At 43.2% G+C, this 12,317-nt stretch overlaps 1 protein-coding gene and 1 pseudogene across 1 annotated transcript in view; both read left to right on the plus strand.

The window, feature by feature from the left end:
• Positions 1-12,317, plus strand: part of TRIM22 (tripartite motif containing 22) — a 172,700-nt gene that overhangs the window by 47,475 nt on the left and 112,908 nt on the right. The window lies entirely within an intron of this gene.
• LOC134375015 (ras-GEF domain-containing family member 1B-like) lies at positions 2,666-6,150 on the plus strand (annotated as a pseudogene).

The raw sequence follows: 12,317 nt of genomic DNA on the forward strand, positions 1-12,317 counted from the left end.
GTTGTACATCTGCAATGATTTCTCTTATCACCTCTTGTGTGTTTATAGTGAGAGCAAATTCTTCCATCAAATGTGCAAACAGACATAGTAAGTGACTTATAACAAACATTTATCTTTGACACATTGAGATGTAGTGACTCTACATTCAGGTTTTTCCTTCAGGGTCTGTCTGCTCCCTCGCAGAGTTAAAGACTAATGGAGGTAACTTCAAAAGCCCAGTTAATACCCAGAGTAAGGGGATTTGGAAGTAGAGAAATCCAGACCAGCCAGAAGATTCTGTGAAGACTCTTCCTGGAAATTTACCACAGACATTTATAGGAGCCTAAAGATGTATATGCAGGTAGATGGTGGGGAAGGAGTTGATACAGACAAACTCATAGGATCACACATGACAGAGACCTGGTTAATAGAAACACAGTTGACACTGATGCTGTCTTGGGAGAGAAGTCTCAAAACATTAGACAAAATATTCTGGCAAATTACATTCAGAGGGGGCTTCATAGAGTGGCAGCACAGTGATGATGACTTTCAGACCTGGACCCAATAATGTGTCTATGGCCTCAGTCTAGGCTCAGGGGTTCTGTCAGGAGCTCTGGGCAGATGGGACTGAGGCAATAAATGAATAAATAAAAGGGAGGATCCTAATATGAGGGTACTTCAAAAAGCTTGTGTAAAAATATAATATGAAGATAATACAAATATTTTCATGAAATTTTTGAAGACCCCTCATAAACATTAATGCACTGATGGTTGCCGAGTTTTGATAGTAAAAGAAAGATCTCTATTATGAGAAAATTGGCAAGTATTTCCCTTTCTCGGAAAAGGAAAAAGACTATTATGAAGGCTGAATGGAGATAAATTAAGACATACAAAAACTGTCCTCTGCTCCCATCATCTACGAAGGGAACCTGAAGAAGAACAAGGCTGAGAAGTAATAGAGGTGTAATCTAGCCAGTGGCACAGATACTGAAAACTGGCCACAGGCCATATGGTGTTAGGTGGCAGAGACTAAAACCCAGATCAGGCTCTAATGAATGGCAAGATCAGAGGTTAACACCATATGACAATGTCTAGCTCTGTTAATGACTCAAGCTGAGATCCCAACACGGGGTGTATCTTCCAGTTATCCCTTATCTAAGAGCATCAGGAGCCTACACAGGAGGGAGAAGAGGAACATGATTCTGCCATGAGGCTGTGGAATTTATGTTCACAGTTGGGATACAAGGAGCTAATGTCAGAGCAGCTGCTGCCATAACAGACACAGAAGGAGACAGAGGAGCCAGAATCCCCACTCTTGGGGATGACCCCACCAGTACCTAAGCAGCGACCCAAGGGTCTCACAGAATTCAGGATGTAGAGATGCAAACATGACAGGTATCTGCCTGACATCTCCCAGGGCTGCTGGCTACCACAGATTATTGTATCCTACACATGGGTCTTCTTCTGGCATATAAGTTCATGAAAATTAAATGCAACATGTCCCAGAGATGACAACTAAAGACAAGTACAGAGACATTGAAAAAAACAACTAGGTTTGGTAAAAATCCATATAATAAGGATATAGACAGAACTTTCTTATGCTGTGACTGGGGCAGAGTTGTTTCCCTAAGAATGAGGAAGATTCAAATTATCGATGCTATATAAGAAAGGGTCACTTTTCCTAAATACGATGGAAAAATGATATTGTACTCTTTCACTGCTAAGCAAAATCATCTAATATTATTGTACAGAAGATTTACAAACTCAGTAGTATCTCCTTTATTCCCAGTCAACATCCACCACAGAAGACTTCTGTGACCAGATTTGTGGGTTTTTCCCCCATACACCAAGCAAGCAATCCTTCAGCAGCAGGCACACTTTGGGTGTCCTCTAATTGAATTTTGACACCATCTACCTAGAGATATGGTTCAGATTTCATAGGCTGAGAGCTCAGTCCTACCATGCTGTTCCCCATTTCTGATGCCAATCACAAACTCCAAGTTGTTTTTACCTGTGCTTGTGACCAATGAGTTACTAATTGAAGGTTCCCATGAGTCCCTTATTAGGTTTGATAAATTTGCTAGAATGGCTCCCAGAACTCAGGGAAATACTTTACTTACATTTTGCTATTTAGTATAAATAATATAACAAAAGATACAGATAAGGAGATGCATAGCGTGAGGCATGTGGGAAGAAGCTTGGAGCTTCTGCCCCTCCCTGGTCTGCTACCCTCCAGGCACCTCCATGTGTTCAGCTATCTGGAAGCTCTCCAAACCCTGTCCTTTTGGTTTTTCTGGAGGCTTCATTAAATATGCATAACTGATTAAATCACTGACAATTAGTGTATCTTAACCTTCAGCCTCTCTCCTCTCCCCAGTGATTGAGAGAGTGGATCTGAAAGTCCCAACCCTCTAATCTTGCTTTGATCTTTCAGGTGACCAGCCCCATCCTGCAGCTACCTAGGAGCTGCCAGTCTACAGTCACTCACTGACATATATAAAGTCACAAATTACATTAAAGATTCTAAATATTTCAGAAGTATGCCAAGAAACAGGATCTAAGACCCAATATATGAAAAACATTTAATGTATACTCCCTATCAAACTAACAAAATAAAAAACTGAAGCAGAAAATTAATGAATCATTTTTAAAACACTGTGATATATGGTGTGATAGAGGTATAATTATGAGTTTAGAAGTCAGGCACCTAACACTGACTTATGATCAGAAAAGTGACAAAGAATGCGAGGCAGAGGTGAAAATCCCCAAAATCAACCTTGATGCAGTAAGATTTGGTCAAATATGGGGAAGTCAGGGTGAGAGAAGAGTTTTGATTGGCACCTGTCATATGTCTGAATTAGCCTGAGTGAAGCTGTGCCTTCCTGGGGAAGGAAGTAGGAATAAACATAGAGCATCCCCACTCTAACTCTCTTTGCTCATGGGTCTCAAGATCTTGCTGTCATGCTACTTCTTCTGACATCTTTTCACATCATTAACATCAGTAAAGCAACTAACTTTGTTTGTGAAAAGTTAGAAGAGGTGCTACATTTGGAAATTCTCCCCATGTGCTTCTCTTGCTCTTTTTTTTTTTTTTTTTTAATTTTATTTTGTCGATATACATTGTGGCTGATTCTTCTCTTGCTCTTGATGTCTCAGCTGTGCTCCGTTTCTGGGTAGCAGACATGGCTCAAGAGGAAGGAAGGACAAGGTTAGCAATTTATGAGGAACTTCAGTAGTTCCCTGAGTCTGGACTTGGGGCTCTGGTAAGAGGAGTGAATAGAAAAGAGGCTGCAGAGATAGCCAGCCTCCACACCACCAAGGATCCTAAACACCAAAAGGCCAAGTGATGTAAACTGATGTGTAGAGTCCTGCAGAAATACAGTTTATTAGACTTCAAGGCATTAAGCTATTAGGATTCAAATGTCCCTCTGGCTTTGTCCCTGTTCTTGGGGAAAAGACTGTCTGCACCTGGAAGAGATGATCTGGCTCTGTTCAGCAAACTACAATCCAAAATTATAGAATAGGAAGGGAATGTGGAGAGACCAAGCATGGAAAATTAACAGTCTCTCAGGAAACAAAGCTTTTCATTTCTTCAAACCTCCCTTCTTTCAAAGCTGCGCCTCCACCTGTCTGCCCAGACTGCGCGCCAGTCAGTGCTCCCAGTAGAAAGCCTGAGAACTGGGACTTTCCTCTCTCCTTCACAGCAGACTTCTGGACTACAAATTAAACTCACCCAAGCAAATTTAGTTTTTCTTTCTGAAATCTTCCACCTCTGCCCTCTGCAAATCAGTCAATACACCTTCAGACACCAATGAAGAAATTGTGATTCTGTGCAAGAGTGAAGCAGGACCTGATGTCCACAACTCCAGGAAGAAGTTCCCCCAGAGAAACTGTGAGAAATGGAAGTTAAGTTTTTGAGGGCTGGCAAGAAAGGGGAATAGAAACTAGAGACAAATGGGATGACTCTGGGTAGGATCTCTTGGGTCCCACCCTCTGAGTGAGTCACCCTGAGGTGGAGTTGTGCCTCTTACAGGAAGAGAGATGGTTAAATAAAGAGGCACACACACTTTAACTCCATTTTCTGAGTCTCACTACCTTGTTATTATTCTGCCATTTCTGACATATTTTCTCATTAACCCAACCAAGTATTAAAAGAAAAGTAGTTCTTATGGAAATTCTTCCTACGTGTTTTTTGTTTGTTTGTTTTCATGGTCTCTCAGCTCAGTTTTGACTCTGGGTGGCCCAGAGGGCCAAGGAGAAGGATGAACAAGGTTAGTAATTTTCAGAAAACTCTAGTGGATTCCTGAGCCTGGACTTAGAGATCTGATAGAGCAAGTGAACAGTACAGAGGCTGCAGAGAAGGGCAGCTATCACACCATTAAGGCTTTCAAACCCAGAGAGGACAGGATGGTAGGAATTTATCTGAAGAGCCATGCAAGAAATATTATATTATTAGAATGATGTCAGTTAAACTGTTAAGCTTCAGAGAACTCTCCAACTTCCTTCTGTTATCTTCACCAAAGTACCTACTTCCATCCTATGCACGGCCAGACCTAACTCCCTTCTGTGCTAGTCACTGAGTAGAACTGGCCCAGAAGACCGGTTGGTGGTCCATGGACGACTCCACAGCCTCCCTTCTAGGGCTTCCCTCACTAAGACTTCTCAGGAAGTCTTCACTGGAACCAGGTTCACTCATAGATGTGAGGATTCAGTCAGTATCTCCTTAGTTAAAATATAAAAATGCATGAGTAAAGAGGCAATGGTAAGTCTTTCTCACTCTCTCTCTCTCTCTCTCTCTCTCTCTCTCTCTCTCTCTCTCTCTCTCTCTGCTTCCACCATCTTGCAATGGGGGACACCACCAGATATGTTCCTTAGACTTGGGACTTCCCGGCCTTAGAAACTGAAAGCTTGCCTCAAACTCTTCCCTTTTCAACAATGTTTGGCAGAAGTAGTTACAACTGAAACCTTTATCAGTCTACAGAGAAAGCTGTGATGAGTCATATTACAATGACAACAACCTCCTCTCTGGATCTCTGGAAGCATTCATCCAGCACTTAGTACTTAACATGGATTACTATCCAGATAGAACATACATATTTACCTTTCTACTCAGCTCTTAGTTATTTATGCATCCATATGAACCAATGGCCAAAGTTTGCCACTTATGTGTTGAGCACCAGAGACTAAGTGATCCTGATAGTGATAAGAACCAGATAAGAAAAACTGCAACTAAAATCCTTCAACTCCTGTCAAAATGGACAGAAACATTTTCTTATGATTTTTGGGGTGAAAGAATTAGGAGATACTTAAAAAGATCTGTCTCACCAAATAGCCAAAGGTGAGGAGCAGACATACTAGAAGAATATCCAGCAGATGATCCAGTGTCTGATCCACAAGCTTGCTGCCCTCAGCCAGTATGAGGAAGTCCTGGCAAAAATCAGCTTCACATCTTAGATTGGCTTACAGTTCTCAGTACCAACCTACAATCCATTAAAAAGGATGTTATTATTGTCTGCAGTGACCCCTACACGTTGGCCCAGCAGTTGACTCACATCGAGCTAGGAAGACTCAAATATATTGGGCTAGAGGAATTTGTTTAAGCATTTGTGCAGAAGGACCCTTTGGGCAAAGACGAGTTGCAATAGTGAACAGAAGAAAACACAAAACTTAGAAGCTTATGTGGCATGGTTTAACCACCTTAGCTACTTGGTTGCTACAGAAATCTGCATGCCTGTAAAGAAGAAACACAGAGCCAGAATGATTATTTCCTTGATGTAGCTTGAAAGTGTTTAAACACTGGCAACTCTAATTCCTTGATGGGATAATCTTGGGCATGATTGTGAGCCCAGTCTCTTGACTAAAAAAACTTGGGCCAAAGTGAACATTGCAAAGTTTGACATTCTTGAGCATCAAATGGACCCTTCAAGTAATTTCTATAATTATTGAACAGTTCCTTGTGGAGAAGCACAAAGGTCTTTTCTTTAAACTGCTCATAGTAGCAGAGAGAAGATTGTGATACCATTCTTCAGTCTCTTAATCAAAGATATTTATTTCCTCAATGAGGGTTGTGCCAAACACCTTCCAAATGGTCATGTCAATTTTGAGACATTTTGGGAACTGGCCAAAGACGTGAGTGAATTTATGACTGTGAAGAAAATGGAGTCAATATGATCAGGTCCCCTCACCTTATAACCAGCTGCATATGATTCTGCACATCCATTGTAAACAAGTTATATAAGAGTGCTGTAACTGTGTGTGTGCTCCCATATATACTCCTTGGTTCGTTGCCACTATTGTGCACTTTCAGTATGGAAGACAGTGGCTCTGAACCACTGGCCGACAGAGCTCACATCAGAATAAGGCATTTCTATCCTGTTATCAGTAGCCAGAATCTTTTTTCAATTACTTGACTCATGACCTGCACAGGATGGGGCAGAGGGTTCTGTAATCCAGCCCAACAGTTGGCATCATGGGCAGGATTCCAAGCAGGTAAGGGAGCCGCTAGCCCCTCAAGAGGGGAAGGAAATGTGGCTACCCTCGAGTATGTGATACCTGGTGGCTGCTTTCCTTTTTTTATCCAGGGTCTGGATATCGCTCACTGTACTATGAGTCCACATAGACCTGGCACTCCATGAAGTGGCACAGCTTTGAGATTTGCAGCAGAAATCAGACATGTTGAAAGCATGGGTTCTTGTTTTGGAAACTGAAGTGCAGCAAAGGGTCATCTCTGCTTCTGACGATGACCAATCTGATGGTGAGTTGGGGGAGACTGTGCATCCCCTGGCACTACCTGTTGTTCATCAAGAACTGAAGCACGTGCAGCCCCTGAGACCAGGTGGACAACTGGTAGGCAGCCCCCAAGTGATCCAGTATATTACATACATCCCCTATTCTCAAGCTGAGTTGGTTGACCTGGGGAAACAGTTTTGGCAGAAACAGGGAGAGCCCCTGGCTGCCTGGTTGCTGCAGTTATGGGACCCAGGACTGGATGGTGTGATGTGCTCTGGTGATGAGATGGAAAAGTTAGCCTCTGTCACCACACACCTGACCCTGCAGCAGTGGTTACAGAATAGCCACAGATACCCGCAGGGACCGGGTAACCACTCCTGGATGGAATGGGTGAATGCAGCCATCTGGACTGTGTGGACGAACATCGGAGAACTGCCTGAAACTGTGAGTAGATGGCAAACGTATGCTGAACTGGTCCAGATCATTCAGGAGCTGGGGATGTGACAGTCCATGTTTAATGCGAACACCCGTGGCCCAGATGATGAACATTTTACTGGCAGCATGAGAGATGCAGTGTTGCTGCAAAATGCTCCATCAATGTCTTTTGGGTCACTAATGGCCATACTGGCCCCATACATTGGTCATGCTATACATGAAGTGATGACCCTCATGGACAGTCTGGGTGAAGCAGAGGAGAGGAGACAAACAAAGGGAGTCTGAAAGGTGGTGAAGACCAAGTCCCTAAGATATGCTCAGACGGTTTTCCAAAGGGACCGAGCAAGCCCAGCGGCATGCAGATATGGTTTGACTTGCTTAGGGCAGGAGTTGATAGGGAAAAAAGTGACTGGCAACCAAATGTGGTCCTGTTTGCCTTGTGGCAACAATTCCACCCCAAACAACATTACACCAAACTTCCAAAAGAGGCAAATGACAAGGTACACCCAGTGACTCTGAAAGATTTTTTGGTTACTCCCGTAGTGGTGGATGTGCTTTAAGTTTTGATTAGGGAGCAGGCCGAGGTACTCATCTTTTGGGGACAGGTGAGGACCAGAGGCCTCACATTGAACTGGCAATACATTAGTCAGGGATAAATGTGCAGCATGTTTTGGTGTTGGGGGACACTGGCACAGAATATAGCCTGATATACAGCAACCCAGATAAGTTTTCAGGGGCCACAGTTCATGTAGATGGCTATGGAGGACATTCTATTAAAGTCAAATAGAATAGCATCTGTGTCTTTACTGCTGGGCATAGGACGATTGCCCCCTCATGTATATACTGTGTATGTAACCCCAGTAGCTGAATACATCTTGGGTATAGATGTACTTTATAGGTTACAACTGCAAATGACAGTTGGAGAATTCCAGTTGCGGATACGGACAGTAAAGCCTGTGTTACAGGGACATGGTAAACATGACACACAGGTGTTACCCAAGCCAAGATGTGTAGTCAATGTGAAACAGTATAGCCTGCTGGGAGGACATATGGAGATCAGTGCCACTATATTGGAGTTATAAAAAGTCAGCATCATTCATCCCATACATAGCCCTTGTAGTGCCCTGGTATGACCAATGGAAAATGCCTGATAGTACCTGGAGGATGACTGTGGACTATTGGGAATGGAACAAAGTAGTGCCTCCTTTGCATGTGGTCGTGGCTTCAGCTCACAACTTAATATGGATCAGCTGATGACTCACCTAGGACCTTATCTTTATGTACTAGGCCTTGCAAGTGCTTTTTTCTCTATCATGACCTTGTACTAACCGCTGATTCTCTTGCAGATTTAACCAAGGTGGCTCCAACATTGCTAGGTCATTTGGAACAATGTGAGTGGGCCAAATATAAGGGTCTTACCCTTTGGATATCTACTTGGAAATTTCATTGGTGGATGGTAGGCCTCCGACCCCTGTAGGAACAAGCCATGTGGCAAGAGTTATGAGAATTGGGACATGTAAAGGAAATAACTCTTTTCCATGTCATAGGACACTTCGCCTTAGCCATTCCGGGCAATGATGAAGCTGATGCTTTGGCTAAGGTAAGATGGCTGGAGAGAGCCCCAGCCATTGATGTGGCCCAATAGTTACATCAACAAATGCAGCATGCTGGCTGCAAGGCCATGTGGTCAATGGCTCAGAAGTGGAACCTGCCCATAAAATGGGAAGATGTAATAAACATGTGGTCAATGGCTCAGAAGTGGAACCTGCCCATAAAATGGGAAGATGTAGTAAACATGTCATGTTTGTTCAGCATGAGCTCAAGAAAGTCCACACCCCTGGTGGGTGCTGCATGCCAAGGGGAAAATAACCCATAGAAGGATGCCCCTGACTCGAAGGCAGGTGGATTTTGTAGGACCACTGCCAAGGTCAGAGAATTTCAGGTTTATCTTCACAGCTGTTGATATGGCTACTGGTCTTCTGTTTGTATGGCTCTGTAAGGCCCCAGACCAGGTAAGCACCATTAAGGCATTAAATAGCCTTACAGCCATGTATGGCCAACCCTTGGTCATAGAGAAAGAGAAAATGGAACCCATTTTACTGGACATGAAGTACAAAAGTGGGTCTCTCAGTTGTCCTTTCAGTAGAAGTTACATGTGCCATATCATCCCCAGGCAGTGGGAACGATTGAACAGTAAAGTGGTCTTCTAAAAAAGGGACTAAGGCTATCTGCCAAACCCTCATCCCTGAAGGGGTGGACACAGTGGTTATGGCCAACAGTCCAGATCTTAAATGAGTGACCCTGCAAGGATGGGCTCTCTCCAGTGGAGGCTCTGTTGCATTGAGCAGCAGCACCTGTTCCTGCAGCCATTCTTTCCAGTATGGCAAACTGGCATGTATTCTACCAGAGGGGCAAGAACTCCCCCTATTGGTACCAGTAACCTTTTTGTCTTTTTACCCATTATATTGTGGCTGCAGACACCATAGTTGACTGGACACATACATATGCACTGAGTTTCCTACCAGCGTGGCTGCAGGATTCCCATGCGAGATCATCCCAATGATGACTGCTAACTGGACCTGACCTGAACAGAATGTTGTGTGTGTATATCCCTAACTGTCATCATAATGTCACTCAGGCTTTGCAGCAATTAACCAGTGAAATTCATGCTGTCCAAAAAATGACCGGAGATCTCCCCCAGGAATGTTGGGCCAATATGTTATCCTCCTGAAGATGGGCATTAGCTGTACTAGGAGGAAGCAACTGTGTTTCAGTAGCATGTTGCTGCAGCCTGTATTGCTGTAGCCTATATTGCTGCTGTGGCCTATGTATGCAAGGGTCAGCTACCCTTTCTTTGGGAACATTGCAGATCTCAGACACGTAGATTGTATGGCAAGGGACCCTGAAGGGGTGGGGTGTAGGAAAATGGAGTCAGCATGGTCAGGCTCCCTTGCCTCATATTTGGCTGGGTATGATTCAGCACATCTGTTGTAAACAAGTTATATAAGAGTGGTGTAACTGTGCATACACACCTATATATACTTCTTGGCTCATTGCCACTATTTTGTACTTTTGGTATGGAAGATATTGGCTCTGAACCACTGGCAGGCAGAGCTCATGTAGGAATAAAGCATGTCTATCCTGTTATTGGCCACCAGAATATTTTTTCAACTACCTGACTCATGACCTGCACAGGATGGCGCAGAGGGTTCTGTGATCCAGCCCAATAATGACATGGAAACAAGTGGAGTGTCAATTTGTGAGAGGCAAGAAGATCTTGCAATATCTGCTTACAGTGTCAGTCTTCAGTGAAGATGCTGTCTACTTGGCTTCTTATGAGAGTGAAGGACCTGAAAATCATGTACAGAAAGACAGATGGAAGCTTTTAAGGTAGAGCCTCTTTGGCAGAGTTTAACATGTGGGAACTGATTGCTGCCGCTGCCACCACTACCACCACTGCACCTCATGCAGATTATTGAGAGGCTGGCTTTTGTTTTCTGACATCTCATATACAATGAAAAATCATGAAGACCCTGCAGTCATCAGAGTGCTTTTGTCAACAAAGCAAGCAAGCTCACTCAAGAGCAAATGGGGAACTTATTTCCTACAGTGACAGATTGACTCAGATTTTGTGAGACTGAAATGTTTGCTGAAGACAATTGAGAAAGAATCCTGTGAAGATCCCAACTCTTCACAAGATTTATCTCCTGGAATTTCCATGTGAATCACAGTTCTGCACCTGGATGGAGTGTGTGTGTGTGTGTGTGTGTGTGTGTTTTATTTGGTTGAATGTTTGCTGCTAATGGGACTTGCCCAGCTGAGTGCTGGCTCTTAGGAAGCCCATGTTTCTTTTTTTTTTTTTTTTTTTTTTTTTTTTTCGTGACCGGCACTCAGCCAGTGAGTGCACCGGTCATTCCTATATAGGATCCGAACCCGCGGCGGGAGCGTCGCCGCGCTCCCAGCGCAGCACTCTACCAAGTGTGCCACGGGCTCGGCCGGAAGCCCATGTTTCATTGTTAATTTAAATGAAAAAGGGATAGGGGGGTGGTGATCTCAAACTGCCCCATTTAGACCCTAAACCTCAGTGTAACCAGTATTGCCAGAGAGTGATGAGACTGGTTGAATGCTGACTGTGGACACTGTTTCCCTTCAGTGTGTGCTGTATTGTAAATTTCTCTCCTCTCTCTTCCTACAAGGTTTCGAGTTGGCTGCTAGTTAGCAAACTCTTTTTTATCCATATAAGTTGTCTAATATAATAATGAAGCTCAACACTATGGTAGGAAAATAGCCACTGGGGGATGAAAAAGAGCAGAGTTTGTCACTGGACTGCTGAACATGCTAGAAGGACTTTTTGTTTTCTTTGCTGTTCTGAGCTGTTTACAACTGACCACTGCCTTCTACAGAAGTGCTTTTCAGCAGTTTTTTATTAATTAGTTTTCCATGATGACTGTTATGTTTCTCTCTCATAAATTTAAATGAGGTGACATTAAAGGTCTTGGGAAAACCAGAGCATAATAACAATTTAAATTTTTAACCAACTGTTACTTTTCATTACTTTGTGGAGTGTGTTGGTGACTAAATTTAAACAGGTTGTAAATTGGAAAGTTACCACCTACCCCCCCCCACACACACTGTATCAGTAAACAAAACAAATGAAGAACACTTTGCTGTTAACTCATTGGTCGATCTAATTGTGAAATTAGTTCACCTTGTTAAACATCTAAATAAGTCTGTAGCAGCTCTGCAAACTGCCACTGTGTTTATTTACTCCAAGAGAAACTGTAGAGTAGTAATCCATGCTAATGAAAAAAAAAAAATACCATGTTCAAAAAAACAGAGCATGTGTGTGTGCAGCAGACTTAAAATGTCTCCAACTTGTCCAGCTTGTCCCTTTATAACCATCAATATATTTTACATTTTGAAGAAAAAAAGAAAAAGAAAAAAAAAAAAAAAAAGCAATGGTAAGAACTCCAGTGGCAGCCTGTTAAGTCTTAATGCTGTCATTAGCAACCCCATTTCCCACCCTACACTGTTAGGTTTGGCAAGATGGAGAAAGAGAGACCTGAGCCAGGCACCATTCAGACAAGCAGCTTTATTCCACCAATGCGGAGGGGAGACTGAGTCACATTGGTTTCTCCTAACAAAGGAAAGCCAGAGGTTTATAAGGCTTTGAG

This window comes from Cynocephalus volans, chromosome 4 (assembly GCF_027409185.1).
Source record: "Cynocephalus volans isolate mCynVol1 chromosome 4, mCynVol1.pri, whole genome shotgun sequence".
NCBI lineage: Eukaryota > Metazoa > Chordata > Mammalia > Dermoptera > Cynocephalidae > Cynocephalus > Cynocephalus volans.